Raw genomic sequence first — 6,429 nt, 5'->3', positions numbered from 1 at the left:
CCACATAAATTTCTATGATGAGTCTTCCCTCACAGTATAGAAAATGATATAGTAATCAATAGTATAAGCCATTAGACTTCCTACTGAGGTGTGAGTATCTCTAGGAATAACGCAAAGCTGTCAAAAATTTAACTAAGCAGAGAATTTGGAGGAATTCAATTTCTAGGTATTCAACTTTCATATATATTATATTCTGCCATGTTTCTAAAATACCAATTAACTTATCAGCAATTGAGAAATGCAGAAATTACGTTGAATGAAGTGAACATATGTTGGAATATGAACTATTTTCTATAGTAAAGAGAGCTAGATTATCATAAATTAAACTAAAAATCTTTAGTTTAGCAGAAAAGGAGAAATCTTGGCTACTGCCCAGAGAGAATCCTTATTTTCTTTCTTTTTTAAAAAAATAATAAAATGAATGCCTGTAACAGATTATCCTTAAAGGTGCACATCCCTAGCCTTGGAATAGTTCTAGGCTCCTAGCTTGTTGATACTTCTTCTAGTGCTTAGAGGCCCAGTTACATCTGCATTATCTCAGGGTCCGCAAGCTAGTATTTCTACTTTATTTTTCATTTTGTAGGGCACATCTTTTTCTATCCCTGTAGGAAATCTATAGCCATAGTGAGCTTCCTACCTTGGCTAATGGATTTACTTCTCAAACTTCTCAGTGTTTTTGTTATTGTTGCCCTTACTAATTTGTGTGTGTGTGTGTGTGTGTGTGTGTGTGCATGTGTATTTTTATTTCTGAGTTGTACTAGGTTCAAGTGGATTGGCTCAATCTTATTTTTCCAATAAGCCCTGATTATTTTAAGATTTTTTAGAACTCACAATTCACATAGAATACATATACTCTGTTATAGGATTATCAAAATTCTTCTGTTAATTGTTCTCAAACTGTTTTGCACCTAAGTGTCAAGGTGGCCCAGAAGATTGTATGCTTCCCTTTTTCCAAGTATCTTTCCCCAATCTCCTACCTTACCACTTAACAAGGGAAATGAACAACACACGCCTATCCTGAATTCTCTTTTGGTGTTTTTAACTGATATTAAAACACAGTTGAAACAAACTTGCAGTCAATCTGAAATACTAGTGTCAGTGATGGTACCATACGTCATAGAATAGCACATGACACGCAAGAAAGTGTTGGTGTGGTGATCACGGCAATGACAGAGGATTTGTCTTAAAGGAAGCTACTGGTTCTTCAAATAATCCCCAGTCAATAATTAATTTCTGCTATGACAGCCAGCAAATGTTCTCAGTGATAACAATTTTTATTTAAATGCTTGCCTAGGAATTCAAGTAGAGAAGAATTTAACAATATTGAACAACTATGTTCAATTTTGTATTAGTTATGGTCCAGGCAGAAATCTGAAAAAATAATTTTAAAAGTCAGGATTATTAATGGTAAAAGGAGATTGACCATGTAAAGGGACATTGAAAACACTAAGAAATGCAAGGATTACAAATGTAGGGAACACTAAGAAATGCAAGGATTACAAATGTAGGGGACAGCCACTAGCTCTAGCTCTGACAAAGAGTACAATGGAGTGGAATAAATTTGGAAGAGGCCCCATCAAGTCTAAGATTCAGAGTTCACTGGAGAAGGAGAGGCTTCAGTCACTAAATAACAGATAATTTTTGCACTGGGGTGCTAGGAGAATTCTCTGGAGCAAGGGCAACTTTGGGTCACCTGCTGCACTTGGCAAGGTACCTGGCCACCTGAGAGCTACAGAACTTGCTGGGAAACTGCGTGCTTGGTTGCTACCAAACATATTTTGTTGAGCAAGTACAGTCTAAGAACAACTTAGAAGACAGAAGAGGATTGTGACTATAATTGCTCTAAAAAATACTTGCAGATAGGAAAAGTGCAACCTAAACATACAAATACTAAACAAACATCCTGGTAGATCAGAGCGTTGACTGCAGGAAAGAGGCTAAGAAGCACACATAGTTGTTTTATATAAAACACGTTTAGGGAAGATATTTTTCCTTTATAAAATGAAAGCATTTTGCTTAAATGAGTATTTTATAATTATAAAACTAAAAAAATATAAAACATAAAGTATATAAATTAGTGTTTTAAAATTATAATTCATTTTGACCTTTTGACTTCTAAATGGCCAGTACAGATACTATTTTATATTTATTTAGAAATTTTATTATTCATTATTACTATATATAATAAATATGGTCATATAATTTTATAGTTATGTACTTATATTTATAGATATAATTGTATATCTAAATGTGTATATACACACACATACTCTTATTTTATAGGCTCTGAAATGTTCTGTGGTAAAGACAATGTTTAAACTCATTAACCTAACTTTTATTACTTTATTACATTATTATATTTTTATATTTTATTTATATATTTATATTGTTTATTATATTTATTTATATTTTATTTTTGTATTTTATATTGCTTATATTATTTATATTTTTATTACATTACTTTTAATAGCAAAAACTGCAATTACTTTTGCACCAACCTAATAAATAATTATAAATCTAGTTGGGGAAACGTTGGGGGAGGAATAGCGCTACAAGAGGCAGTCTAGCTTATTTGTGAAACGTTATCTCTACTGTGGTATGTTTAGACAATATCTAAATGTGTAGTAAGTACATGCTACCTGATAGAATACTAGGTAAAACAATGTGGTCACTTGACAATTTAGTCTTCCTCAGCCTTTTTCAAAAATGCATTGTTAAATTAGAAATTTTATATGAAAAAATGTTCTAGGCTGCATGAAATAATTTTAATTGTTTGGAAATTATACTATATTGTAATTTCTTCAATATCAAGTTTATTTTTGGACAATATTGTCCTAAGACCAACTACCTGGGCCAGAGTTATAAAACCTTATAATCACAATTCTTTTGTAATTATTTATGATATTTTTTCATTTCCACTTGAAGATTCTGTTTGTTATGATATTAGGAACGTCACTACTGTCAGTTCCATTATTTAAAATTTTTCCTAACATAGTGAAGAAGGCTGAATTTTCAAAGAATATCTCTAAATGGAATAATTCACCACAAATTGCATATATTACCCTTTGGTTTCAATTTCTAGCTGACAAAGACTCATGAAGTTTTCTCTAAGAAGTTTTAGGTAAAAGGAGAGGTCTTACAGTCAAACAACTTGTATTATAAACCTAGTCTTACATCTAATAACTATTTGAATTAGGGAATTAATGTAAGCTCTTTGTTCTCATTTTTTCTCAGTTATAAAATGGAAAATCATTTTTAGATAGGGAATTAAATGGTATAAATCCTGGAGTCAATAAAAGTGAGCTATATTTAACTTTCTATGCCAATAAACACTCTTAATAACATCACATTACATGAATAAAAAAGACATAATTCATTAATTTAGCAAATAATAGTTGAATGTCTATTATTCCAGACACTATGCAAATCATTACCATCCTGCACTTTATTCACAGTCAGATGGATCCCTGGTTAGATGCTATACTGTATGAGGTTCCATACCTGTGAATTAGAAATTTGATAATCAGATGGAAAATGGTGTTGGGTGAACATTTGAGGACTGAAATTGTAAACCCTGAGCCAGAATAGATATCTATCTCATAAGAATAAAATGTTAAACCTTTCAGGTGGAAAATTCCCAATGAATTCAACTTATTAACAAGCTTTTTTTTGTCTACTCAATTAATAATGCCATATTAGCTACTCAGCATTTGTCTTCGTTGCTAAGTGGCTAGGTATTGAGAAGTACAATTAACTTCACAAGTGGGAGTCCGTTCTCCCAGCCTGTATCTAATCTCCATCTCTGCTACTGTGGCCACACCACTAACGTGCTTTTTGTGCCAGTTCTTGGGTTGGCCAATGGTAGAGGTTAAGAAAATCTATACTCTACCGGCAGAATATTAATAGAGGAAAATGTCTAGCAAGGGTAAAGGAAGTAAGCTGGAGGAATCTTCAGATGGCAATGCATATCTGCCAACTGTGAAAGGAGTGAATAAAGAAAGGAGGAGTGGAGAGTCAATGCCTTATACTGAAGTGTAGCTTTAAGAAGATTGTGTCCATGCTAAAATGGAGCCCATGTGGTCTGCTGAAAAAGTAGCCCAAGGATATCAGGCACTAGTTACCAGAGCCTAAGAATATAATTTTGTTTGGTAAAATATAAGATTAAATTAGGGATTTTAAGATAAAGGTATTATCTTGTATAATGAAATTAGTAAGTGTCCTCCTGAGAGAGAGGAGGAGGGAGATTTCACACAGACAGAAAAAGGAGAAGACACACAAGAGGAGAAAGCAAATGACCAATGAGACTGAGATTGGAGTGATGCAGCCACAAGTGTCAAGAAATGCTGCAGTCACCAGAAGCTAGAATAAGCAAGGGACGGATTATTCCCTAGAGCCTCTGGAGGAAGAACGGCTCTGATGACTTCTTGATATCAGCCCAGTGTGACTTATTTCAGACTTCTTCGTCTAATATGCAGCAGCCCTAGAAAACCAATGCAGTTCTCGAGCCAAAGTTGTGTAGTAGAGAAAGCCAACATAATACAGGAATAGGTCAGGCATTGCCCGGAAGCCTCCTGGGGGAATTGTGGCTTTGGCACAAATGCAGTGGTGGATGAAGGATAGTGGTAGAGGCCATGAGTCACCTGCCCTCCCCAGTGTCAGAGATAGAAGGACTAGATTCATAGCCACCAAAAAGAGGTAAACTTTTCATTTATCTTGCAGCTTATTATGTGTTGAATATCCCACTCATAAATGCAAAAAAGGCCAATTTTTTCCAAGTCAAATGTGACATTTGTGAAATTTGCCCATGTGTCAGGCCAAGCAGCAAGCTCCAATCAAAGTGAAATAAAAATAGTGTACTTGACAACTTCTCTGAGCAAAAATAATATGAAAAAAACCAAACATTAAATATCTATTATGTAAAAATACAGAAAGGAAATTATATAACCAAAAAAGGAAAAAGAAAGCATTATAAAAGTTTGAAAATATTTAGAACCTTACAATTATTAAGAATATTTCATATAAAAATTACAGGTTGCATCTGAAGTGGAAACTAGAGGATAATTGACTTATAGTTGAAGAATGACCAGTAGACTATAATTTAAAGCATCAAATTTTAAAAATTTAAGTTCACAGAAAGTTGAATAAAGAAAAAAGATAAAAATAATGAAGAAGAATAGCATCGAATCTATAAATTTCTTCAAGCAGTATGGCCATTTTCATGAAAATATTGAACACTTCATGAATTTGCGAGGCATCCTTGCACAGACGCCATGCTAATCTCTGTACCATTCCAATTTTAGTATGTGTGCTGCCAAAGTGAGTACAAATCCATTTTTATAAAAGAAAAAATTCACAACTTAGAATTATAAGTAAAAATTAGTATTATAAGACTATATCATTAAAGAAAAGTATACAATGTTTCCAATGGGAGGTGAAGTTTTAAAGTGGTAATTGGATTTGTAATTTGTAAATGGAAAATTACAAAGGTAACCATATGAAATTATTTCCATAGTGGGTATATTATAAATAAACCAACAAACTCTGTGTATTTTTTATAACTCTGGAGGCATGCTTGACATATATCTCTTTTATGAGTTTTGGTTCCAATGCAGGTATGCACTTACGCATTCTACTTACAATCTAATTTTGTTACATTTTGTTTATTTAACCTTGAAAAAAATATCAACTCTGGAGCAGTAACTTTCATTTATAAGTCTAGTTGAGTTTGGCTGCTAAAGGCCAAATGCTAATTTTTCCCAAGCATTAGGAGTTGGCGTCAGAGACCTGTCATGAACAGTATGTGAGCAGATGACAGGGCAATTGTGACAAGCTAGTCAAATTAATCATTGGGAAGAAATGTTAGTACACACTGTTTAACACCATTTTATAATGTACAAAATTATTACATACCACATAATTTACGTTGCTGCTTACACATCTTATTACATGCTATTAATAATATAACACTGAACCAGTGCTGTTATTCTGTTTATGAACATGCTTACATAGTTTCTTTTGATAATTAATGGGAACATTTTCATTAGCTAAACAAACTTTTTCAATTAGACAAATAATATGTTTCAAGATGGCTTATAATAAAGCAGTTTTATTACTCTTAGAGGCACAAAGGACAGAAATTCTTCAGTGCCTGTACTCTTGGGCAGAGATAGATTTTAGGGGCTGGCACAGAATGAATTATAATTACATAAATACATAATATAATAATTATATATGCTATTTTGACTAAGATAACAATACTAAAGTAATTTTTACAGGAATAGATTTTATGATTCTTTTGCAATAAAGAAATATTTCCATTACTAAGGGTAGTCATAATGAAAAAAATATGCTTTAAAGGCTCTGAATAAATAGATCATAGTTATAACATGATTGAAATTATTTTTTTGTATAATTACTTTTATATAGGAC

At 32.6% G+C, this 6,429-nt stretch overlaps 1 non-coding gene across 1 annotated transcript; it reads right to left on the bottom strand.

Moving 5' to 3' along the window:
* Positions 1-5,220: 5,220 nt before the first annotated feature.
* Positions 5,221-5,324, bottom strand: LOC112133222 (U6 spliceosomal RNA). Its single transcript, XR_002914904.1, has one exon. It is a non-coding gene; the product is annotated as a U6 spliceosomal RNA (small nuclear RNA).
* Between the last annotated feature and the right edge of the window lie 1,105 nt (positions 5,325-6,429).

Source organism: Pongo abelii, chromosome 3 (assembly GCF_028885655.2).
Source record: "Pongo abelii isolate AG06213 chromosome 3, NHGRI_mPonAbe1-v2.0_pri, whole genome shotgun sequence".
Taxonomy (NCBI): domain Eukaryota; kingdom Metazoa; phylum Chordata; class Mammalia; order Primates; family Hominidae; genus Pongo; species Pongo abelii.
Note: the sequence above shows the minus strand (reverse complement) of the source record. Positions and strands in the feature narration are given on the sequence as shown.